The 26,479-nt window shown below is 43.1% G+C and overlaps 1 protein-coding gene across 20 annotated transcripts in view; it reads left to right on the plus strand.

Annotated features, from left to right (window-relative positions):
• The window catches only part of APBA2 (amyloid beta precursor protein binding family A member 2), a 243,651-nt gene that overhangs the window by 56,107 nt on the left and 161,065 nt on the right, over window positions 1–26,479 (plus strand). The window contains exon 1 of one of the 20 annotated variants that reach the window (XM_084976658.1): window positions 149–578. The exons of 18 other annotated variants lie outside the window; for them this stretch is intronic. The gene's annotated coding sequence lies outside the window, so the exon portion shown is untranslated. Of the gene's footprint in view, window positions 1–148; window positions 579–26,479 lie in introns of those variants that run through there. One more of the 20 variants, XM_084976588.1, reaches the window with a different exon arrangement.

Raw genomic sequence — 26,479 nt, forward strand, 5'->3', positions numbered from 1 at the left:
GAGAACGTGAGAAAGCACAGGTAAACCTTTTGTGTGGTTTTCTGGAATCGGTTTGGTGGTGGTATTAGCATTGCTATTCTCAGCATGTTTTCTCTGTCATGGGAGAGGAAGCAAATGCATAATTATGCGACCTTCTGATTCTGAGGAGTTTGCGGACCAGTTTTCAGTGGGGAAGAGAAAGAAGATAGAGGAAAGATATGTGCAGAAAAGAAAAGCCCTTGTAACCCTGGACTTGAATGACATTCTTGAACCAGCTGCGTTCCCTGGAGAGGCCTAGAAACAGTGGCCTCAACAATAGTAAGAAGATACCGGGGCCCCTGATGGCGGTCTTGAAGTTCAATTTTCTACTGAAAGAATCTAGGACTGCCTGGACAAACAGCAGATTCTGAGGCGGGGAGAGGAACGGTACAACTTGTACTGGGAACATTTTGTCAGAACAGAGAGCAGAGGAGCCATCAGGCCCACTAAGATGGTACTAAAAGAACCTGGAACTTGAAGAGGCCCAAGATGGGACAAGCTGAACCTCCGTAAGAGGAAAACCTGAGGTGGATTGAAATGTATAGAATATGTTTAAATCTGTGAGTTCTTTTTATTTTATTTTTTTTTTAATTGAAGTATAGTTGATTTACAATGTTATATTAGTTTCTGGTGTACAGCAAAATGATTGAATTATTACATATATACATATATATATTCTTTTTCAGACTCTTTTTCATTATTGTTTATTACGAGATATTGAGTATAGTTCCCTGGGCTATGCAGTAGATCCTCGTTCGTTATGTATTTTATATATAAACCATATATAAAAACCAGTAGTTTGTATGTGTTCATTCCAAATTCCTGATTTATCCCTCCCTCTCCCCTTTCCCCCTTGGTTACCACAAGTTTGTTTTCTATGTCTGTGCATCTGTTTATGTTTTGTAGATAAGCTTGCATCACATGATAGATAAAAATAGTAATAGATTTGTATCATTTTTTAGATTCTACATGTAAGTGATATCAATATTTGTCTGTCTTTAACTTAGTATGATAACCTCTAGGTCCATCCGTGTTGCTCCAGTGGCATTATTTCCTTCTTTTTTGTAGCTGAGTAATATTCCATTTTATATGTATGTACCACACATTCTTTATCCAGTCCTCTGTCAATGGACATTTAGGTTGTTTCCATGTCTTAGCTATTGTAAATTGTGCTGCTTTGAACATTGGGGTGCACGTATCTTTCCTAATTAGAGTTCTCTCTAGTAAATCCATGAGTTCTGAATGATACCAAGGAAAACAAAACACAAAAAAGCCTAATTGGTCACCTTTGGAGAGTGATTTTTTGAACTTTGGTCAGTAATGAGACTTTGCTATGCAAGCTGCACCACTGGGTAACCAAGTGGCAGGTGAGGGGGTTTCTGTGTATAGAGGATCCAGCACATGGATGCATGAATAGACACCTTGGATGGTGGTGCTGAGGCCAGCTGACATCACAGGCAGGCAGGTGTCTGGAGCTCACCGCCTCTTGAGAAAGAATACTACATTGCTTGCCAAGTCCTTTGTGTCCAGATTTTATTTAATTAATTAATTAATTAATTAATTTATTGCTTTTTAGGGCTGCACCTGTGGCATATGGAGGTTCCCAGGCTAGGGGCCCAGTTGGAGCTATAGCTGCTGGCCTACACCACAGCCACAGCAACATCAGATCCAAGTCGCATCTGAGACCTACCCACAGCTCACGGCAATGCAAGATCCTTAACCCACTGAGCAGGGTCAGAATATGAACCCACCACTTCATGGTGCTAGTTGGATTCGTTTCTGCTGCGCCACAACAGGAACTCCGTGTCCAGATTGTAATCTGAATCAGATTCAGCCTCCACAGCCCATCGCCAAGTTGCTGCAGCCCAGAGGACAGGGGACAATATCCTGTTAAGCTTTAGGCACAGCCATTAAAATCACAGTCCAAAATGCACACTGTTGTATATGGAATGGATGGCCAGTGGGGACCTGCCCTATAGCACAGGGAACTCTACCTGATATTCTATGATAACCTATATGAGAATGGATATGTGTATACATACAACCGAATCACTTTGCTGTATATAAGAAAGTAACCTAACATTGTCAATCACTTATATGGCAATAAAATAAAATTTTAAAAAATCAGCCAATGGAAATGCTATAGGACAGATGATTCAGTGTCTTCAGTGAATAAATTGCCAGGGTGAAAAGAGAAATGGATGCATAGCTGATGGGTTAAAGGAGACGTACTCAATGTTTAGGGATGGGCACTTAGTGGTAAATAGTTAAGGAGTGGTCAGGCGGGGATGACCACACATTTGGGGGGTGGTCATGGGGCACGAGGTGGGGGCTTTGTCTCCCGGGGGAAGGGGAGTGCCTCTGGGGTGGCCAGCACAGTCTCTTTCCTGGCTGGGCTTACCAGGGAGTTTCATAGTCATTCAGGAGGCTCAGTATTTGTCTTGTGCTGCTGCTCCTGTTGCTTCGAACGTGGGTTATTCAATAAAAAAATTGAAAGAAGACGTTCAGGAAATCAGGTCACAAGGATGAACAGCCAGGTTGGTCCTGGGAGTGTGAACTGTCCAGTCACTGTACCCTTCTCCCCTTCCTGCAACACATGGCTGACTACTGTAGTTTCTAGCATTTTCTATCTTAGGCCTTTTATTGTAAACTTGCCCGTACACATATCCTTGTTGTCTTTGGTTCTGTGCTTTACAAAGGGTGTTTTGAGTTGTCGTTTTTTTTCCCTCTGATTTTTATTCTGTTTTCTTTCCTTTAAGGAACTGTGTTAGGTCAGGTCCTCTGAGAAGCAGATCCAAGGCAGAAATAAATATGTATGGATTTTGTTGAAGGAGCAGCCTGTGAAGGAGCTTGGGGGGGTGTCAGGCCGGAGGGAGGGGAGTGGGAGCAAGCTTCAGGTGCAGCCCCAGGAAGGCAGAGCTGCCGGGTTGTCTCCCCTGGGTGGGGTCTGCATCAGGGTCCCCACTGTGCTTGGTCCCCCGGGACCCGGCTGTGGAGTGAGTCCGGGCAGCACTGGTTTGGGTGCATTGAGTCTTGCTTGTGGTCAGGTTTTTCAGGAACTCCCCCAGGGAGGCAGTGTGTTTAGCCATGTCAGGATCCTGGCTACGTCCCTGCAGACTGTGTGGCTCAAGTGGCTGTGCTGGGCCTGGGTTTGCTCACCTGTAGGGCAGGGGCTCAGGGACCCTCCCAGTGCGCAGGGAGGATCTCGGCCCAGGACTGCTGCTGGAGTACCTTTTGGGTGTTTTCAGCTCTCTGATTTGTAAATTCTATGACTCACCCAGAATTACAGAGCAACACTGATGGAATCAAGGATTTATACATTCCCTCCTCTCTCATGCATCTCTTCGAGCTTGGGGATGTTTCCATCCCTAAGGAGATGAGCCTCAGCTGGCAGGTGTAGCCAGGTGAGCTCTTGGGGGCTAGAGCCTTATTTCCTGTCTCGGACTTAGCCCCTCCACCTTTTGGGTGGTCCTGGGTTTTCGATGGTCTTGCAAACCCTCCAGCTGAGCCCTTTTGGTCCAGTCTGATGGGTTAGGAAACTGAGGCTCAAGGGGGGCTTTTGGGGCCTCAGCAGGAAGGTGAGTGTTCACAACTGTGAACAGCCTACTCATGAGCATCCATCCTGGCAGAAGGAAGCCTATCCCTGGGTACGTGTGTTGAGGCATGTTGTGTGTTGAGCCCTCTGTTGTGAGTCGGAGGCTTCTTCGAGGGGCTGGGGGCTCATCTGCTGTCCTGGCTCCTTCACCCCCTCCTCATTGGTGGCTCTATCCTTTGTTCTGTCCACCTCTTGCTTCCTACTCCAGATCCAAAGCCTCTTTAGGAATCCCACTGGCCCCTTTCTGCCTGCCTCACTCGCCCACTTTGGGGCATTGCAGTGGTCCTCACCATGCAATGTCTCAGCCTGCAGCCAGACTCCCCCTGCAGGAGCTACCCCAGACTCTGGAACAGCCTCCCAACCATCCCTGGCATCCTACCACCTCCAACCCCTCTCCACCCTGTGGCTAAGAAATGCATCTAAGTAAGTGTTAGTGGCTACCGCTGCTGTCAAGATCCAGGGTAAACCTGTTGTCATGGGGAACTTGAGCCTGACTCACTGTCTAGCCCTGCCCCTTGTCACCCTCTACCCTCTAGGCTTCGGTTACCCAGAATTTGTTTTCTGGTCCTTGAATTTCCCTCCAAGCCGTGGGCCATGCCGTGCCTTCTGCCTGGGACACTTCCCATGTCCCAGTGTCCTGACCGCCTTCTCCTCTGTGAATGGCATCTACTTGTCTCCTTCCCAGGGTGAGGGCCACCCCGTGCACCACCCCTCATAGGACAAGTCACAAGCTGTTCCTTGGATTTGCTGTCCTAGGGTATAGGCATCTGGCAGGCAGGACCTGAACCTTTGGCCACCTCATGTAGAGCTTCCTATTTGAGGAATAAATGGAAGGGCTCTGATGTGTGTAGATCTCTGCAGAGACAAGCAGGAAGGAGCCTCTTCTTCACATGCAAGTTGTAAAGAAGCAGTGCTGGAAAGGAACATGTGATGGGGTTGTTAGAAGCTTCTCCTGGTGGGGACAGTGTGGGGAGAAAGCTCTAGGCAGTGTGCCACCCTGATGTGTTGCTTCCTTTCAGTAGGTCTTGGAGTTTTGTGGAGGCTACAGGAGCAGTGGGCGGAGAGGCTGGCAGGAAGGTTAGAGCGTTAAGTCCCTGGCGGGGGTGGATGACCCTCTCCACCATCCCAGGGAAGTGATAGGCTTCCTCCTTCACTCAGACTTTGCCCTGGAGGATGGTGTCTTGTTCTAGGGGGCCATGGCCATCTTGGGGAGCACGCTGCCCTCTAAGCACATCAAAACCGTTCAGGAGGAACATACGGATCCACAGGGTACCTGGTAACCTTGCCATCCTGTGATTGTTGGTACTTTATGAAAAATGAAGTTTGGTTTGCAATGGACAGGGCTTGTGGTAAGAGACCAGTAGAGCATAAATATTTATCTCCATAATTAAAGGTTAAAGTGGGGAGCAATGTAAGTGATAACTTGGAGATCTCAGGGTAATCTTGGCTGCCAGTGGTTGTTAATGTTTATAGTCGCATTGATTCTTGACACTTTCCCAGGCACCTGAAGTATCCATGCTGGGTGATGCTGTCAGGATTATTTTGTCAGCAGTAAGGATTTGGAGGTTTTTGGTTTCACACTGCCAAAAAGGGGGAAGGGAAGTTTGTGTGTTCAAGGTTGCCAGGGGTTGGAAATCTTAAAGTAATGATCTGTATTCATTGATTTTTGTTGTTTTACTTCCCTAAGAAGATTGATGGAGGAAGAGAATTAGCTTAGAAGGATGGCTCTTGATTTACAGACCATGTTAAATAGAGTTGTGATGAAGAGAAGGGCTCTGTGCTCCCAGTGTATAGGAAGTCCTCACCTAACAAAGCTTTCTGGCTGTGTGTGTCCACACTTGGTGTGACTTGTTGAAGCAGATGGATAACAAGCTTATTGCTGTTAATAAGTAATGGGGAGATGAAGCCTCACTCTATGCATTTGTGTTTCTACCTCATGAGTTTTGCTTTTTTAATAATCCATTTAATTAAGATCTTGGCTTTGTTACAGAGAGGATTCCAATTTAAATAAAGTTTAATGGCTCCCCAAAGATGTCCGCACACTTGTCCTTGGAGACCATCAGTCTGTTTCTTTACATGGCAGAAGGGATTTTGCTGATATGACTAAGTGAAGGGAATTGAGATGCGGAGATACCAAGGATTATCCTGGTGTAATCCAGACCTGATAGAATCACAGGGTCCTTGTAAGAGAGAGGCAGGAAGAGTCAGAGGAGAGGATGTGAAGATGTGATGATGGAAGCAGAGATTGAAAGGGTGCACTTTGCAAACCGAGGGAGGGACCAGAAGCCTAGCGATGGCTTCTAGAAGCTGGAAAGGCAAGGATGCAGATTCTCCCCTGGACCCTCTATAAGGAGCCAGCCTAGCTGACACCTCAACTTTGACCCAGAGAGACACATTTAAGACGGTGCATTTTGTTTAGTTACTGAGTTTATGGTAACTCCTTATAGCAGCCATAGACAATGACAACAGAAACCCACTGACCAGGCCTTAAAAGGGCGTCAAGATTGACCAGTTGTTCTCTCCTTTCACTGGGCTCTCATTTTGCTGATATCCACGTAGCAGTGTCCTGCCTCTTGTGAGTAATGGGAGACTGTTTTGGGCACCAGATCTCCTTTTCCCTACCTCAGTGCACTGCATCTTTTGGGAGGTGAATGTTCTGCTAGCTGCTCTTCTGGAATGATACGTGCTGGACTGTTAGCAGGAAACATCTGCTGGAATGAACGGCAGCTCCCTGGGGAGGAGTGAACGCGCACCTGCAGGGCTGCTCAGAGCCAGCACAGAGGAGTGCTTGCCCCTCTGGGGATGTGCCTGCCCATCCATCCTCATAGGCATGGCCAGGTGTGTGTGCCAGGTGGGGAGAGGGGTGCAGAGAGGATCCAGCTGTTCTTGAGGAGCAGTGCCTTCTCCCTGCTTCTTCCAGAGCCAGAGCCTTTAGGGAGGAGTCAGCACCCCCATTCTTCCTGCCTGCACTGGGTCCCCGGAGCTGCCCCTCAGCCCAGGGGGTGGGCTGGCTGCCCTTAGCCTGGGCTCTGCAGACTTCTCTTCTTCTTTTGACCAGCCCCACCTCCCTGGCTGGGGAGCAAGAGGCCCAGTAGCCTGGCCCCTCCATCCCTGCACAGCTGCCTTGGGACCAGACCTCCCAGCTCCTGGTCATCATAAAATGAGCCTTAAAATCAGAGCTGCTTTAAGGCCCCAAAATGCACCTCCAGATTAGGAAAGCTCCATCATAAATGTCACTGGGAGCTAATGATGGATTTATTTTTCACTATTGGGATTATACCATTTATTATTCCATTTATGGGCTTTTCCTCTAAATTGCTGATGTTTGAAATGAAAAGCTTTTGATACTGACTAATGCTTCTATCTCAAGATTTGCTTTCGGGCCACTTATTTATCAATAACGCAGCTTTCAGGGAACACCAGCAAATTTAAAGAATAATTAGCATGATGAGTCAATAGCAAGATGAGGTGTGGTCTTTGCCAGGTTCCTCTGCTGTAAAGTTGCTCCACTCCCTTTCCATACTCCTCTCTGGAAGGAAGTCACATGTATGGTCCGTATTGAAAGAGTGGGGAGTTATGCCTTACATCCTTGATAGGAGAGTATCCACATTCATTATTTAGATTTTTTTGTATCAGAGACTTGTCTCTTCTCCCCCACCTATTTATTCAGACTTTTATTTATATCAGTATGGACTCATGGACATTTATTTTATATTTTGGTTTATAATTCAGTTCTACACAATTTATTTATTGCCCAAATTGTTCCAGCTCTGATCAGTGGATGCTCTTTCAAGTTGGTTCCTGTATCTCTTTGACATGCCCTGATCCTTTTGTCTTTCTGAATATTCCCTTAATTTCTGTCACAACAAGATGCCCCAGGCTCAACTTGCATATTCCCCACGCAACTCCTAGAATCTGTTGTTTCCCCAAGAATCCCTGATTCCTTTTATTAGAAAATAGTATTTAGAAATGGAAGACTCTATGTTGAGAGTGCTTATTGCTGTTAAGATGCCACTGCTTCTAGGCCCTGTCAGAAGATAGAGCTAGCAAATAGAGTGTATACTAACCCATGTACACCTATGTATCTCCTCATGCTCTTTGAATGCCTGGCCCCATCTGATCACTAAACTCTGGATCCTGCCTCCTGATCACTTGTGGGAGCCAGGCGTACATGTCCCAGAGCAGAAAGCAAAAATTGGACAACTGAGTATGTAGAGCAGGAGTAAGTAAATGATTTTGAAAACTGTAAGAGTATTTTCAAGGCATACAGAAATACACAGAATAATAAGAGGAAAATCGCCCCATTTAAGAAATAAGATACAGGAATACAATTCAAGTCGCCATGAATGTGCCTGCCAATCACCCATGTGAAACCTGTCACAGTGAAGTTACTGTTTATTATTTGGGGACATGTTTTTATATTTTCACTCTAATTGTTTTGCATGTTTTCTAACTCTATAAAATTATTTCATTGTGTTCCTGCAACTTGAATTTTCACTGAGAACTTCTACATGCATTTACCTTCTTAGCTATCCCAGGAAAAGCAGGTCTAACTCTTGCTATTGTTCAGATAGAGGAACTAAGAACTTGAAGCCAGGATATGATTTTAAGCAGCTAATTCAAATGGGATCAAATTTGTGTTGTCAGAGCCCAAGTTCATGGATTTTGTGTGTGTGTGTGTGTGTGTGTGTGTGTGTGTGTGTGTGTGTAATTATTCAGGTTCATCAGGGAAAGGGAGCCAAAACTAGTCTCCTTGGTCATTTCATGACCCTGTTGCTGCCTTTGGCCTGGACAACCTGGCATCTCCCTCAGCCCGGAGTCCCAGCCTCCATCTGGGTTTTGCAGGCGCCAGAATTTCTGATGAAATGAGGACTCATATGGTTGATTCAGAGCCCCGCCCCCTCATCACTCACTCCCTGCCAGCATCTGCGCCTGTATCCTTTGCACTTCTCCTGAGCCTGGAAATAACGTGTCCGGCTCCAAGCCACCCCCTCCTTATTTTAGCGCCAGATGCTACCCCTGGAACTTGCCCCTGCCTCCGCCTCCCAGCACCGTTTCCTGCTCTCTGTTGGATCCTTTTCTGAACATTCACACACACGCCGCTTTTATCTCCCATCTGAGAGAAGAGAAACAAGTCTCTTGCTCCCACTTCCTCTTCCTGCTCCTGTCCTATTTTCCTGCTTTGTTTTGTTGAAGAACTTCTAGGAGGAGTAGTGTCTACTGGCTTTTTCCGGTTCCTCCCCTCCCTTTCTCCCTGAAACCCGCTCCATGCAGACTTTCCCTCCATCTAATCTGTTCCAGTATCCCATTCCCAGTTACCACCTGCACTGCCCCTGTCATCTCCCTATTGGCTTGCTGCACTAGCCTCCAGGCTTCCTAGTCCTCTTCTGACCCACACCATTACACCCAGATCTTCTATCTCCATATGGCAGCTGGGCTGCTGCTTTAAAACTTAGATCATGTGGGAGAAAAGAATGTATGCATGTATGTGTAACTGGGTCACCATGCTGTACAGTAGGAAAAAAAAATGTACTGGGGAAATTAAAAAAAAAAATTAGTTAAAAAAAGCCTTAGATCATATCACTTCATTCCACAACCCTCTAGTGCCCCTGTCTCACCAAGTAAAAGCCAGAAGCCCCTCCTCTACTGTTTCTCCTCTGATTTTACTTCATAAAACTATTTCCTGCAGAAGCCCGCATGGTCAACATCACCACCTTCTTCCCATGTTGCTCCACACGTTCCCCTGTCCATGGGGCCTCTGCAGATGGCCTGCTTAGTACTGGGATCTCCCTGATCACACACAGGCACCTTACCCGTAAGCTTGGGAACTTGCTCACTGAGGATCCTGCACCGCCCCCCCCCCCCCCAGTAGAAGCCTAGAAGCTAGAGGTGCTCTGCTGGCCTTGTTCAGCCCTGGGCATTGGCTCCCTGGGCATTGGCATGTGATGCAGGGGATATGCACTGGCAGGCTGTGCAGTTACACTCTACACCTGAGGCGGGGGGCCCTTGCATTTTGTGCTCTGGGCCTCCACTTGCCTCACTCTTGTCCTGGCTCCACAGGCAACTTCTTTCTGCCCCCACCCCCATGTCCTCAGAACTCCAGGACTTCCTGAGTTTAGGTTGCTTGGCCTCTGTGGCCTTCTACCTGGGAAAGGTCCCTCATTCTGGCCATCAGGGTGCCTTGCGTGTGGACACTGCCTGGCGAGCTTGGTTTGTTCTAGACAGCCGAGCCAGATGCACATTCCCCCACCGCTAACGTCTGTCATTTGCGGTTGACACAGTCTCTGGGCCTCCCCCACTCTGCACTTATCTGTGGATGGGTTTTTTCTCTCTTTTTTTGCCATCCCATGGCATATGAAGTTCCCGGGTCAGGGATCAGATCTGAGCCACAGTTTCAGCCTATGCCTCAGCTACAGCAATACCAGATACTTTTAACCCACGGTGCCAGACTGGGGGATGGAACCTACATCCTGGCTCTACAGAGACGCTACTGATCCTGCTGCGCCACAGCAGAAGTGCCTTTGTGGATGTTTATTGCATTGACTGGAACATAGAATTGTAGATCTTTTCCAAACATTTTGATTTTAAACCGCAGTAAAAAAAAACCCCAACAAACCCACATTTTACGTCACCACCTAAAATATATATACACCTACATATTACAGTGCTCAAACAGAAGTTTCAGGAAACAATTTTTACACTCATTGGAGGTGAGGCATTCATTATAGTATTCTAGTTTGTATTTAAAATTCTGGTTGTTATTGGATCTCATGATCTGCCTGTGGGTCCCCTGTGGTGGGGAAGCCATGACTCTCTCCAATACCCTCCTCATCTTCCAGGTGAGAAAGCTCAGCCAGAGAGAGTTACAGGTCTAGGCAAGGTCACATCAGTTAATTCACCAAAGCGCCAGGATTAGAGCTGTCCTCAGATTCCCATCCTGTGGCTTTTTTAGGCTCTCATAATTAATTTTAATGATTGTACCATTGTGGCTTATTTAAATTACTCCGGGAGGAATATCAGCTCTATTAAAGAAATTTTATTGTAGCTGCCCACCTGCTCTATTGAGGGAAATGCATCTTTTGTGGGATTTCTTCTGGGTAATTAAGAGGGTCTAAGAAGCCAGTTTTATAGTCATCAATTTAATGGTAGATAACAATGAAGTTAAATAAAAAAGCTGGTTCCATCTGCAGAGGCATATGAATAATTTGAATTAGAAAATATGTTCACCAAAGCACTACCTAGTGGAGGCATGCTGGCCCTTGTGCGACTATTAGACCAGCTCTCAATGGCACCCTGAGGGCAGGGCTCTCATGATGGGCAGGGATCATAGTCCTATTCTGCTAGGGGAGCTTGGGACAGAACCTTGTGGATGTTGGTTCTGTCTGTTGGCTGCTTGCTTGTTGTCAAGACCTAAGGATTCTGTGCACATCAGTGTTTGAGCAGCTCTGATCTGAGGATGATTGGTTTTTGGTTTATAGCTGTTAATCATTAAGTTGGTTATCCTCCACAACCAAGAGCTAATGAGGTTTGGTTACCTATTTAGGGCACCATGCTAAGTGCAAGGGTAATAGAGTTATGGCAGAGCCCTCCAGGGATTTTCTGTATAGTGGGAGGGAGCGGTGGTGCACACTGCATTAATCATGGTTTTAGAAGGTGGGAGTGCTGTGGGCAGACAGAGGCAGTCAGAGTTTAGATGTGTGGGGGAGGGTGTTAGCAGGAGGAACTGCGTGAAGAAAGTTGTGGAGGCAGAACAATGCTGGGTGTAGTAGGGGGTATTTCCAACCTGAATGAAAGTAGATGATGGCCAGATTTGGGAAGGCTTTAAAGCACATTGTAAGCTATTTGGACTTTTTCAAATGGGTCCTTGGAGCCATTGTAAACTTAAATTCTTTTTTTACAAGTTTTCAAAGGTCTATAAATTGTGGCATGTTTTAGTCCATCGTGGGATGCTATAACAAAATACAACAGACTAGGTACCTAGAAAGGACATACATGTATTTCTTATGCTTCTGGAGGCTGGGAGTCCAGGGTTATGGCACCAGCAGTTTTGGTGTTTCAGGAGTGTTTCCTGGTTCATGATGGTGTCCTCATGTGGAGAAGGGCTAGCTGGCTCTCTGGGGTCTCTCTGTTTTTTTTTTTTTTTTGCCCCTCAGCATATGGATTTCCCAGGCCGGGGATCAGATCTGAGCCGCAGTTGTGACCTGTGCTACAGCAGTGGCAGCACTGGAACCTGAACCCACTCTGCTGGGCCAGGGATCAAACCTGTGTCCTGGTGCTGCAGAGATGCCACCGATCCTGTTGTGCCACAGAGAGAACTCCTGTAGGGTCTCTTTCATAAGGACACAAATGCCAGTCTTGAAGGCTCTGCCAAAGATCCTGTCTCCTAATAGTGCCACATTGGGGATTAGGTTATCAGCATATGAATTTTGAGGGAACATAAAATTCAGACCATAGCATAGTACAATACACCAAACATAAAGTTTACAGTTTTAACCATGTTAAAGTGTATAGTTCAGCAGCATTACGCATATTCACATAGCTAGGCTCTCATCACCACCATTCATCTCCACAATTCCTTTCCTCTTACAAAAGTGAAACTCTGTACCCATTAAAAACTAACTTCCTGAGGGAATGGGATCAAGATAGTGGATGAGTAAGATGTGGTGCTCACCTTCTCCCACAAACACATCAGAAAAAAACCCATATACATGTAGAACTATTCACACAGAACATCTGTTGAATGCTTGCAGAACACCTTAAACCTCCAAAAAGGGCAAGAAACCTCCACATAACTGGGTGGAACAAAAGGAAAAAGAGAGAGGGAGAAGAGAAAAAAAGGAACCAGTACAGGACTAGCACTCCTGAGAGGGAGCTGTGAAAGAAGAAAGGAATTTGTGCCCTGGGGGTGGTCCTTGACTGGTGGGGAGATCAACCAAGCCTCAGAGAAAAACACAGCAGTGGTGGTCTGAGGAGGGCAAAGCAGAGAGAGCTACGTAGATCATTGGTACCACTGCCTCACACACCAAAGCCTGAGATACTCAGGCAGTGGCTGGGCACTGAGACTCAGGTTAAAGAGGTCAGTCCCAGGGAAGGGACTAGGATTGGCTGTGTGGAAATAGCCTGAGGGGGCTAGAGAGTGGTACCCCACAGCAAAGGGAATGCAGGAGGAAGCTTGGGCATGTCAGAGAAGCAAGGTTCTGTTGTTGGGAAGTGGGAGAGGAGGAGGGGTGGGACTGCCATAGGAATATCTTTATCTGTGCACATGTGGGCACTTGGTTGGCAGGGTGCCTACTGTGCAGGCTATGGGAGGTGGGGGCAAATGGCTGCAGCTATCTCAGACTTCAGAGGTGGGCATGTCCCACCACCACTAGGGGACTGTGAACATGCACCACCTAGGGCCCAAGTCACCTCAGGGGTTGGCACAGAGGAGGGCACTGCAACCAAGCACAACTCATTGTTGCTGTCACTCCCCTGGGAATGCACACACCCTGCTGTTTCCACTGCCAAAGGCTCTGGGTACTGCCTACAGCTGCCTGAGGGTCACTGCCACTTCTCAGGGCCCTGCAAGCAGGAGCAGCCTGCGCCACCTCCCCATGGGTCCTCACTGCTCTCAAGGGCACAGTAACCAGGGACTGGCTACAGGCCCTACCCATTGCCTCCATCTCCTTGGAAGCATGTCCAGGCCCTACACTAGCATACCCCCATCAAGGGGATAACAGGCTGCACACACTGAAAAAAGAGACAGCAATTATCTAAACCAAAAACAGCTTTCATGCCAACAACAACAACAACAAAATAGTAAGCCCTCACAAACTACCCAGGGATACTTTCGCATATAAATAGCCCCCTAAGACTACAGCAGTTGTTACCCCTAAACTCACAGAATAAGAAAAATATAAGCAAAAATGAAGAAGCTCAGAAACCATTCCCAGTCAAAAGAACAGGAGAATTCACTGGAGGGAGAAAACAATGAAAGAAACCTCTGTAGTCTAACAGACACTGAGTTCAAAAAGGAGATAGTGAAAATACTGAAGGAATTAAGAGTGAATATGAAGAAATTAAGAGTGGATATGAACAGTAATGCAGATTACTTTAGGAAGGAACTAGAAAATATAAGGAGGAGCTAAGAAAAATTAGAAAATTTATTTCCACAGATGCAAGCTGAGTTAAAGGCATTGAAGAGCAGAATGAATAATGCAGAGAAAGGAATTAGTGACTTGGGAGCTTAAATAATGGAAATCACACTATCAGGACAGCAGACAGAAAACCAAATACAAAAACATGAAAGCAATATAAGAGATCTATTGGATAATATAAAGTGGGCCAATCTACACACAATAGGCATTCCAGAAGGAGAAGAAAAAGCAAAGAGGGTTGAAAACATATTTGAAGAAATTATGGCCAAAACCTTTGCAGATCTAAAGGAAAACAGATATCAAAACACAGGAAGCAAAGAGGGCCCCAAACAGGGTGAACCAAAACAGACCCACACCAAGACATATTACAGTAAAAATGACAAAAGTTAAAGATAAGGAGAGGATTCTAAAGGCAGCAAGAGAAAAACAAAGAGTTAATTATAAGGGAGCCCCCAAAAGGCCATCAGCAGATTTCTCTACAGAAATATTACAGGCCAGAAGAGAGTGGCAAGATATATTCTAATTTCTGAAAGGGAAAAATTTGCAGCCTAGAATACTCTGTCCAACAAGGATATCATTTAAAATAGAAAGAGAAATAAAGAATTTCTCCAACAAACAAAAACTAATTTAGTCACTTATGATGGAGCATGATGGAGGATAAGGTGAGAAAAAGAATGTATATAAGTATGTGTGACTGGGTCACTTCGCTGTACAGTAGAAAATTGACAGAACACTGTAAACCAGCTATAATGGAAAACATAAAAATCATTAAAAAAAAAAAGAATACAGCAATACCAAACCCTTTCTTTTTTTTTTTTTTTTTGGTCTTTTTGTCTTTTGTTGTTGTTGTTGTTGCTATTTCTTGGGCCGCTCCTGCGGCATATGGAGGTTCCCAGGCTAGGGGTTGAATCGGAGCTGTAGCCACCGGCCTACGCCAGAGCCACAGCAACGCGGGATCCGAGCCGCGTCTGCAACCTACACCACAGCTCACGGCAACGCCGGATCGTTAACCCACTGAGCAAGGGCAGGGACCGAACCCGCAACCCCATGGTTCTTAGTCGGATTCGTTAACCACTGCGCCACGACGGGAACTCCCTCAAACCCATTCAAAAAGAAATACTGAAAGGTCTCCTCTAAATAGGAAAGAAGTAAGAAGATTTAGGAGGAGGAAATCACATTTGGAAAGTAATCACTTAAATAAGCCAGTATATAGGTCTAATGGGGAAAAAAAACCCAACAACCTATTTGTAAAAGTGATGATAAACATGAGGAATAGAAGAAGGTAAACATGAAGATGAAGATGTAAAAAAAGACATAAAATATGTGGAAGTAAGAAAATCTAGACTTTTTTTTTTTCAGAATGTTTTTGAGCCTATCTGACTACCAGGCTAAAGCAAGCAGATAGGAAGGGGTTAACATACTTGAAAAACCACAAATCAAAACCAAACAATACATTCAGAAAAACTAAAGAGGACACAAACATAAGATAAAAGGAAATCATCCAACCAAAAAGAGGAACAAAGGAGAAACATAAAGTCAATTGGAAAACAAGGTTTAAAATGGCAATAAATAATCTTTAAATAAATAATAATCTTTAAATAAATAATTACCTTAAATGTCAATGGACCGAATGCTCCAATCAAAAGACATAGAGTGGCTGATTGGATAAAAAAGCAAGAGCTTACAATATGCTGCCTATAAGCCACTCAGCTGAGGGCAAAAAACACATATAAATTGAAAGTAAGAGGATGGAAAAAGATATTTTGCACGAATATAAAAGACAGGAAAGTGGAAGTCACAATACTCATATCAGACAAAACAGACTTTAAATAAAAAGCCATAAAGAATGACAAAGGACACTATTTAATGATAAAAAGTTCAATTCAAGGAGATATTACACTCATCAATATATGTACCTATTATATAGGAGCATCAAAATATATACAACAAATACTAACAGACATAAAAGGAGAAATGGGATGCAATAGTAGTAGGAGATTTTAACACCCCCTCGCATCAATGGACAGATCCTAAATGATACAATAGAAAAGTTAGACAGTATTTTCAGGGCATTACATCCAAAAAAATCAGAATATATATTCTTTTCAAGTGCACATGGAACATTCTCAAGGATTGACAACATACTGGGGCACAAAACTAACCTCAAAAATTTAAGAGTATAGAAATTATTTCAGGCATCTTCTCTGACCACAATGGCATGAAACTAGAAATCAACCACAGGAAAGAAATGAGAAAAAAATTGACTCCATGGAGACTATACAATATGCTACTAATGAAGAACAAGGAAATCAAAAGGGAAATTAAAAAATTCCCTGAGACAAATGATAATGAAAACACAACCATTCAAAATCTCTGGGATGCTGCAGAAGCAGTTCTTAGAGGGAAGTTCGTAGCAATATAGGCCTTCCTCAAAAAAGAAGAAAAATCTCAAATCAGCAATTTAACCCATTGCCTAAAAGAATTAGAAAAAGAAGAACAGGAGTTCCCGTTGTGGCTCAGTAGTTAACAAATCCGACTAGGAACCATGAGGTTGTGGGTTCGATCCCTGACTTTGCTCAGTGGGTTAAGGATCTGGCATTGCCATGAGCTGTGGTATGGGTTTCAGATGTGGCTCGGATCCCACGTAGCTGTGTGTGTGGCGTAGGCTGGCAGCTACAGCTCTGATTCGACCCCTAGCCTGGGAACCTTTATATGCTGCAAGTGCAGCCCTAGGAAAAAAAAAAAGAGAGAAAACAAACAAACAAAACCTAAAGTCAGCAGAAGTAAGGAACCGTAAAGATCAGAGAGGAAATCAATAAAATAGAGATTCAAAAATCAATGGGAAAAAAAATCAATAAAACCTAGAGATTCTTTGAAATGGTAAACAAAATCAACAAACCTCTGGCCAGACTCACCAAGAAGAGAGAGAGAGAACCCAAATAAACAAAATAAGAAATTAGGAGGAATTTCAACAGATACCACAGAAATACAAAAAAAAAAAAAAATCAGAGATTACTATGAACAATTATATGCTAACAAATTTGACAATCTAGAAGAAAAGGACAATTTTCTGGAGACATACAGCCCACCAAAAGTGAATCAAGAAGAAACAGATCAGTTGAACAGACCAACCACAAGAAATGAAATTGAATATGTCATAAAAACACTCCCTACAAACAAAAGTCCAGGACCAGATGACTTTTCCAAAAGGTTGGAGAAAGCACAATCCTGAAACCACTATAATACTAAAGCCAGACAAAGATACTACCAAAAAAGAAAATTATAGGCCAATATCTTTGATGAATATAGATGCAGAAATTCTTAACAAAATTTTAGCCAACTGAATCCTACAACACATAAAGATCATACACCATGACCAGGTGGGATTCATCCCAAGTTGACAAGGATGGTTCAACATATGCAAATCAATCAACACCATACACCACATTAAAGAAAAGACAAAAGTCATGTGATCATCTCAATAGAAGCAGAAAAAGCATCTGACAAAATTCAACATCCATTCATTCCTGTGACAGAGGAAACATACTTTAACATAAAAATCAAAGCCATTTATGACAAACCCACAGCGAATATAATACTCAGCAGAGCCTTCCCACTAAAATCTGAAACAAGGCAAGGATGCCCACTTTCACCACTCTTATTCAACACAGTATTGGAAGTCCTAGCCACAGCAATGAGACAAATAAAAGATATCCAGGAGTTCTTGTTGTGGCTCAGTAGGTTACCACCTCGACTGGCATCCATGAGGAGTGGTTCTATCCCCAGCCTCGCTTAGTGGGTAAAAGATCTGGCATTGCCATGAGCTTTGATGTATGTAGGTCACAGATGTGGCTCAGATCTGGTGTTGCTGTGGCCATTGCGTAGGCCTGCAGCTGCAGCTCTGATTCGACCCTTAGCCTGGGAACATTCATATGTCATGGGTGTGGCCCTAAAAAGCAAAACAAAACAAAACAAACAAACAAAAAGTACTCGAAGTGATCAGTGAATTTAGCAAAGAAGCAGGGTATAAGATTAACACTCAGAAATTAACACCTAGTGTATTTCTGTATACTAACAATGTAATATTAGAAAAGGAATATAAAAATGCAATACCCTTTAAAATTGTACCCCCCAAAATTAATTACCTAGGATTAAACCTGACCAAGGAGGTGAAAGACTTATACTGAGAACTATAAAACATTAATCAAAGAAGTTAAATAGCATTCAAAAAAAATAGAAAGCTATTCCATGCTCCTGGCTTTGAATAATTAATATCATTAAAATGACTATACTACCCAAAGCAATCTACAAATTTAATTCAATCTCTAACCAATTAGCCATGACATTTTTCACAGAACTGGAGCAAACATCCAAGATTGTATATGGAGCCATAAAAGACCTGGAATTGCAAAAGCAAACTTGAGAAATAAAAACCAAGCAGGAGGCATGACTCTCCCAGACTTCAGACAATAGTATAAAGCTACAGTAATCAAGACAGTGTGGTACCAGTACAAAAACAGACATACAGACCAATGGAACAGAGTAGAGAACCCAGAAATATACCCAGACACCTATGGTCAATTAATCTTTGACAAAGGAGGCAAGAATACAAAATGGGAAAAAGGCAATCTTTTCAGCAGGTGCTGCTGAAACTGGACAGCTGCTTGTAAATCAGTGAAACTGGAACACATCTTCACACTATACATAAAAATAAACTCAAAATGGCTTAAACATGTAAATGTAGATAAGACACCATTAAAAACTCCTTGAAGGGAACATAGGCAAAACATTCTCTGACATCAAATGTTTTCTTAGGTCAGTCTCACAAGGCAATAGAAATAAAAACAAAAATAAACCAGTGGGTAACAATCAAACTTTTGCATAGCATAGGAAACCAATTAAAAAAAAAAAAGAGAGAGAGACATCCTTTGGAGTGGGAGAAAATAGTTTCAAATGCTGCAACTGACAAGGGCTTAATCTCCAAAATATACAAACAACTCACACAACTCAACAGCAAAAAAGCAAACAACCCAATTGAAAAATGGGCAGAAGGCCTGCCTAATAGACATTTCTCCAAAGAAGACATACAGATGGCCAAGAGGCACATGAAAAAATGTTCAACATCACTAAAAATTATCAGAGAAATGAAAATCAAGACTGCAGTGAGGTACCTCTTCACACTGAAGAGAATGTCCATCTTTAGTTAGTCTACAAATAACAAATGCTGGAGAGAGTGTGGAGAAAAGAGACCCCTCCTATATTGTTGGTGGGAATGTAATTTGGTACAAGCACTATTGAAAATAATATGGAGGTAGCTCAGAAAACTAAATATAGAAGTACCACATGATCCAGCAATCCCATTCCTGAGCATATATCCAGACAAAACTTTCCTTGAAAAAGATACATGCACCCCTAGGTTCATTGCAGCATTATTTACAATAGCCAAGACATGGAAACAACCTAAATGTCTATTGACAGATGACTGGATTAAGAGAATGTGGTATATAAACACAACAAAATAATGTTCTTTGCAGCAACATGGATGCAACTAGAGCATCTCATACTGTGTAGTAAGGCAGAGACAAATACCGTATGATAGCACTTATATGTGGAATCTAAAATATGGCACAAATGAACCTATCTACAGAACAAACTCTTCTTGGACATAGAGAACAGACTTGTGGTTGCCAAGGAGAAGGGCAAGGAAGTAGGATGTACTGGGAGTTTCAGGTTAGTAGATGCAACCTATTGCATTTCGAGTGGATAAGCAATGAGGTCCTGGTGTATAGCACAGGGAACCATATTCAATCACTTGTGATGGAACATGATGGAAGATACTATGGAAGAAAGAATGTATGTTTATGTTTAATTGGGTCCCTTTGTTGTACAGCAGAAATTTTCAGAACATTTTCAATCAAATATAATAAAATTTTTTTCTCAATTAATTTTATTACATTTATAGTTGTACAATGATCATCACAACCAGATTTTATAGCATTTCCATCTCAAACCTCCAGCCCATTCCCCCACCCCTGCTGTCTCCTTTGGAAATCATAAGTTTCTCAAAGTCTTTGAGTCAGTATCTGTTCTGCAAAGAAGTTCATTGTGTCCTTGTTTTAGATTCCACATGTAAGTGATAGCATTTGATGTTGGTGTCTCACTGTTTGACTGACTTCACTTAGCATGATAATTTCTAGGTCCATCCTTGTTGTTGCAAATGCTGTTATTTCTTTCCTTTTAATAGCTGAGTAATATTCCATTGTGTATATGTACCACCTCTTCTTGATCCACTCCTCTGTTGATGGACATTTAGGTTGTTTCCATGTCTTGGCTATTGTATAGAGTGCTGCAATGGGCATTGGAGTACTGTATCTTTTCAAGTCATGGTTTTCTCTGGATAGATGCCCAGGAGTGAGATTGCTGGATCAAATGGTAGTTCTATTTTTAGTTTTCTGAGGAATCTCCATACTGTTTTCCACAGTGGTTGTACCAATTTACATTCCCACCAACAGTGTAAGAGGGTTCCTTTTTCTCACACCCTCTCTAGCACTTATTGTCTATAGACTCTTTGATGACAGCCATTCTGGCTGGTGTAAGGTGATATCTCATAGTGGTTTTGTTTTGCATTTCTCTAATAATGAGTGATGTTGAACATCTTTTCATGTGTTTTTTGGCCATCTGTATGTCTTCTTTGGAGAATTGTCTGTTTAGATCTTCTGCCCATTTTTTGATGGGGTTTTTCATTTTTTTGATATTTAGCTGTAGAAGGTGTTTATAAATTTTGGAGATTAATCCCTTGTCAGTTGCTTCATTTGCAAAGATTTTCTCCCATTCTTGGGGCTGTCTTTTTGTTTTGTTTAGGGTTTCCTTTTCTGTGCAGAAACTTTTCAGTTTGATTAGGTCCCATTTGTTTATTTTTGTTTTTATTGTCATTACTCTAAGAGGTGGATCTGAGAAGATGTTGTTGTGGTTTATGTCAGAGAGTGTTTGGCCTGTGTTTTCCTCTAAGAGTTTTATAGAATCTGGTCTTATATTTAGGTCTTAAATACATTTTGAGTTTATTTTTGTGTATGGTGTTAGGGAGTGTTCTAATTTCATTCTTTTCATGTAGCTGTCCAGTTTTCCCAGCACCATTTATTGAAGGGGCTGTCTTTTCTCTGTTGTATATTCTTGCCTCCTTTGTCATAGATTAGTTGACTGTAGGTGCATGGGTTGAATTCTGGGGTTTTTATTCTGTTCCACTGATCTATATTTCTGTCTTTGTAATAGTACCATACAGTTTTGATGACTGTTGCTTTGTAGTATAGTCTGATGTCAGGACGCCTGATTCCTCCAGCTCCATTTTTGTTTTCAAGGATGGCTTTGGCTATTCTGGGTCTCTTCCTAGCCCCTGGCAGCCACTTTCTCTAATTTCAGCTATTTTACTTACCTCATATAAGTGGAATCACACAATTGCCCTTCTGGGACTGTCTTATTTCACTGGGCTTAATGTCCTCCAGGTTCATCCATGTTGTAGCAGGTGTCAGAATGTCCTTCCTTTTTGAAGCTGAATAACATTCCCTTTAGTGCCTAGACCGTGCTTTTGTTCATCTCTTCACCAATCATGGACACTTGTGCTGCTTCCACCTTTTGGCTGTTGTGAATAATATTGTTAAAAACATGAGTGTACAAATACCCCTTCTAGTTCCTGCTTTCATTTATTTTGAGTATATATGCAGAAATGGGATTGCAAGGTCACATGGTAGTTCTATTTAGTACTCCAACCAATAGTACTTAGTTCTGTTTAGTAGTTCTCCATATATTTTCCATCAGTCGCACCATTTTACATTCTCACCAGAAGTGCATAGGGTTCCAGTTTCTCCACATCCCTGCCAGCACTTGTTGTTTTCTGTTTTCTTGGGTAGTAGCCATCCTAGTGGGAGTGAGTGATATACAAAGGTGACTGACTTGTGGTGTGATGCGGTCTACCTTTTTGTGAGGGGGCACTGTGCCCTTTGAGCAGGAGGTCTTGCTGGAGAGGTTTGGGGTGGTGGTGACATTGCCCCTTGTACCTGCAGATCAGGCCTCCTGCTCATGGCTTTAGAGGATTCTGTGGAAATATAGTGTGCATGATGCCCTCCCCAAGCCCAGAGGGAGCACTGATTGGTTCAGCCTGTGCCTGTCTACACCAGACCCACTGCCTTTGCCTGGGACTATGTTCCTGCTGCATTGGGTTTCAGTAGGAGGATGGGGTGGGGCTTGGGGGTGTGCTGGAGGCACATTGAAGCCAGTGTGTCACTGTGGGTGTGTCTGCAGGACTGTCACTCATTAGTGCGGCTCCTCCTTAGGCATGGCTAGTGGGAGGACTGTGCTCTGCAGCTTCCTTAGATATGATCACATGACTGCTTTGGTCAATGAAATGCTAGCAGAACTAACAGATGCTTTGGGAGTTCCTGCTGTGGTGCAATGGGATCAGCAGCACCTTGGGTATGCTGGGACACAGGTTCCATCTCTGGCCTTGTGCAGTGGGTAGGGTTCCAGCATCCTGTAGCTGTGGCTTCTGTTGAGACTGTTGCTTGGATCTCATCCCTGGCTTGGGAATTCCACATTCCATGGGGTGGCCAAAAAAGAAAAAAAAAAAAAAAAAAAGAGCTTGCCTTTGCTCTCTTCCCAGTCGCTAATGTCCTAGAAGCACATGTTGAGCAGGTGGTGCCCTATGATCAAGGTGGCTGACCTCCACCTGGGAGAGTAAATCAGAGTTATGGTAGACTTTGAGTCAGCAAGATAGAACTGTTATTAGACTAGGGTACTGTGATTTAGGAGTTGTTACCATAGCACATCCTAGCCTGCCTGACTGATGTAGGAGGACCCTAAAAAGTGTTTTAAGTGCAAATATGTGTTGAAAATGGAGCATTTGAAGGTAACTCTATATGCTCCTTGATACTTCCAAATAATGAACACCTCAGATGTAGCAGAATGGTTTGGAGATGGCTAATGGGCTGCATTTTCCTATAGGTAAGTTCCAGATGTTAATGATCAGAAGTTAGTGGTTTTATGTAACCAACAAGGGCTTAATCTCCAAAATATACAAACAACACATGCAACTCAACAGCAAAAAAAAACAAACAACCCAATTGAAAAATGGGCAGAAGACCTAAATAGACATTTCTTCAAAGAAGACATACAGATGGCCAACAGGCACTTGAAAAAAATGCTTCAACATCACTAAAAATTATCAGAGAAATGGAAATCAAGATTTCAATGAGATACCATCTCACAGCAGTCAGAATGGCCATCATTAGTAGGTCTACACATAACATGCTGGAGGGGGTGTGGAGAAAAGGGAACCCTCCTATACTGTTGGTGGGAATGTAAATTGGTACAAGCACTATTGAAAATAATATGGAGGTAGCTCAGAAAACTAAATATAGAAGTACCACATGATCCAGCAATCCCATTCCTGAGCATATATCCAGTCAAAACTTTCCTTGAAAAAGATACATGCACCCCTAGGTTCATTGCAGCACTATTCACAATAGCCAAGACATGGAAACAAGCTAAATGTGCATCGACAGATTCCTAGATTAAGAAGATGTACATATACACAATGGAATACTTCTCAGCCATAAAAAGAACAAAATAATGCCATTTGCAGCAACAGGGATGTAATTAGAGACTCTCATGCTAAGTGAAGTAAGTCAGAGAGAGAAAGACAAATACTGTATGATATCACTTATATGTGGAATCTAAAATATGGTGCAAATGGATCTATCTACAGAAAAGAAACAAGCTCTTGGATATGGTGAACAGACATGTGGTTGCCAAGAGGGATGGGGAGGGGGTGGGATAGACTGGGAGTTTGGGGTTAGTAGATGCAAACCATTGCAAGGAGGTCCTGCTGTATAGCACAGCGAACTATATCCAATCACTTATGATGAAGGATAATGTAAAAAAAATAATGTATATAAATATATAACTGGGTCACTTAGCTATACAGAAGAAATTGACAGAACATGTTCAATCAACTGTAATAAAAAATAAATAAAAGATAAGTTAATGGTTTTATCTCACCAGCAGTGTAGAACTCTGGCCTGATTCACTGTAGCTGCCCAGTGTCAGATTTGCAGCTGGCAGAACTCACCTAATGACTCCTGGATTTTCCAGTGGTTAGAAAATCCACATTTAGCTAATATTGATTTTAGGAGACAATCCCAAGCTCCATGAATCTCATTACACTTCCAAAGCAGGAATGGCATCCATGGCGCATGGAAGTTCCCAGGCCAGGGATTGAATCCCACCTGAAGCTGTGACCTACACCTCAGCTGCAGCAACACCAGATCTTTTTTTTTCTTTCTTTCTTTTAAATTATTATTATTATTATTATTTTTCTGCTGTACAGCATGGGGCCCAAGTTGCACATACATGTATACATTTTTTTTCTCCCATTGTTCTGTTGTGATGTACGTATCTAGACATAGTTCTCAATGCTACACAGCAGGATCTCATTGTAAATCCAACACCAGATCTTTTAATCCACTGCACCGGGTTGGGGATTGAAACTCAGCAGGGACCCAAGCCACTGCATTTGGATTCATTTTTTTTTCCAGGTTCTTATTTTTTCTATTATAGTTGATTTACATTGTTCTGCCAATTTCTGCCCTATTCTGTTGGGTTCTTAACCCACTGTGCCATAGTGGGAACTCCAGGAGGGTCATTCTTTTTAGGAGTTATTCTCCACTACTTTGGAAGCAGAAATGCCTTTGTTATTATCAGGACTTTTTCCAGAGCATCCCTACTTGTCTATAGTCCTATTTTTAGTACTATTTTGGTCATTCAGTAACTATTCCTCAGACAAATCTTTTTCAGTTTAACTTTCTAGTATATAACTTCTCAGATATTCACAAAAGCAGAAAGAATTGTATCATCAGCATGTGTTGTGGGATCAATGGTGTTTCCCCCCACCCCCAAATTCATAGGTTTAAATCCTAACCTCCAGTGCTTCAGAGTGTGGCTGTATTTGGAGACAGGGCCTTTAAAGAGTCAGTGAAATTAATATGAGGTTGTAGCGGGGCCCCAATCCACTATGACAGGTGTCCTTATAAGGAGAGGAGATTAAGACACAGACATGCATAAATGGAAGATGAATGAACACACAGGGAGAAGACAACCGCCTGCAAGCTGAGCAGAGAAGCCTCAGAAGAGAACAACACTGCCAAACCTTGATCTTGAACTTTTAGCCTCCAGAATGATGAAAAATAAAATTTCTGGGCTGTTGTCCTTTGGTGTGGCAGCCCTGGAAGACTGGAATAGCCCAAGTACTCTCCTCCACCTCCAGTACTTTAGTCTTCATGACTGCCTATAATGTGCCTGGAGCACAGGGCAGATGGCTGAGAATTAGAGATGGCACCTGCTCTTCTGAAGCCTACCGTCTGCAGAAACTGGAAAAATTCACAAGGAAAAGCTGTAATTGACTATAACTGCATGGCATCTGTAGACTCACCTCCAGGACACACAGCAATGCTCAGAGGGCAGGTGAATGCTCCAAACTTTTGGGTTGTTGTGTGCTCCTGGGATCATCGCTTGGGGACCAAGGCTTCAGGCATGAGATGGGCTTGTGGTGTAAAGTGAATGAAATTGCCATGAAAAGTATGGCCCAGGCAGTTTTGCCCCAATTGAGCCAAGCCTATCACATGGACTGGGACTCAGGCCTCAGAGGGGCCAAGATGCAAATGCCATTCTTACACAATAAAGAAGTGAGGGGATGAGGAGTCACGCTGAGAGAAGTGACTCATTTGCTTATGGATGGATTAATCCAGCATCCTTTAAATACCAAATCCCCATGTACATTTTAAAATACCGAGCTTGCTCAGAAGCAATATGCTGAGTGAAAGATGCCAGATACAAAAGAACACATATTGTACAGTTCCGTTATATGATGCTTCCAGAAAAGGCCTAATTATAGGGAGAGGAAGCGGATTAGTGGTGGCCTGGGTTTGGGGATGTAAGCAGGGATTGGCTGTGAGGGATGAGAGGGAGCTTTGGTTGGGGGTGATGGGAATGTGCTAAAATTGCCTTGCGGCAATGGCTGGTATCTGAATACATTCACTGAAGATCTCCACCACTTATAATGGGTGCATTGTGTGTATGTAAATTACACCTCCATGAAGCTATAAAAAACACGCATTTCAGCTCTGTGCAAAATCATGGGAGTCTTCTCAGAGGAAATAGGCTCCCAGCTGGATGGGAAGGACTGGGTGCATTTGGGTAAGGCCAGGCCACCAGAGGGGATTCCAGATGGAGGGACACCATCCTGGGGGAGAGGGCAGGCAGGTGGGTGGCTGAGATGGAGGGAAAGGGAAGGCTCTTGCAGGTGAGAATATCAGGGCATTGGTGGGATACTCAGAAATTCTCAATCCTGATTGTATATTCCAGCCTCCTGGAGAGCATTTCTAAAGCAAAGATGCCTAGGATTCATTCCTGAGGATTTGGCTTTAATTGGTCTCAGGCAGATCCCAGATGTAAACTAAAAAAGTTTTTTAAAAAAGGAAATGATATTCTTTTTAAAAAATTTAATTGTATTAGAGTATGGTTGACTTACAATGTTGTATTAGTTTCAGGTATACAGCAAACTTAGTCATACATATAAATATATCCATTTTTTCCATATAGGTTATTATAAACTATTGAGTCGATTTCCCTGTGCTATACAGTAGGTTCTTGTTAATCATCTGTTTTGTACAGTAGCGTGTAT

Source organism: Sus scrofa, chromosome 1, assembly GCF_054392235.1.
Source record: "Sus scrofa isolate SSC_HxYL_T2T_F1_AM1 chromosome 1, Sscrofa_HxYL_maternal_Yorkshire_Landrace_v2.0, whole genome shotgun sequence".
Classification (NCBI taxonomy): domain Eukaryota; kingdom Metazoa; phylum Chordata; class Mammalia; order Artiodactyla; family Suidae; genus Sus; species Sus scrofa.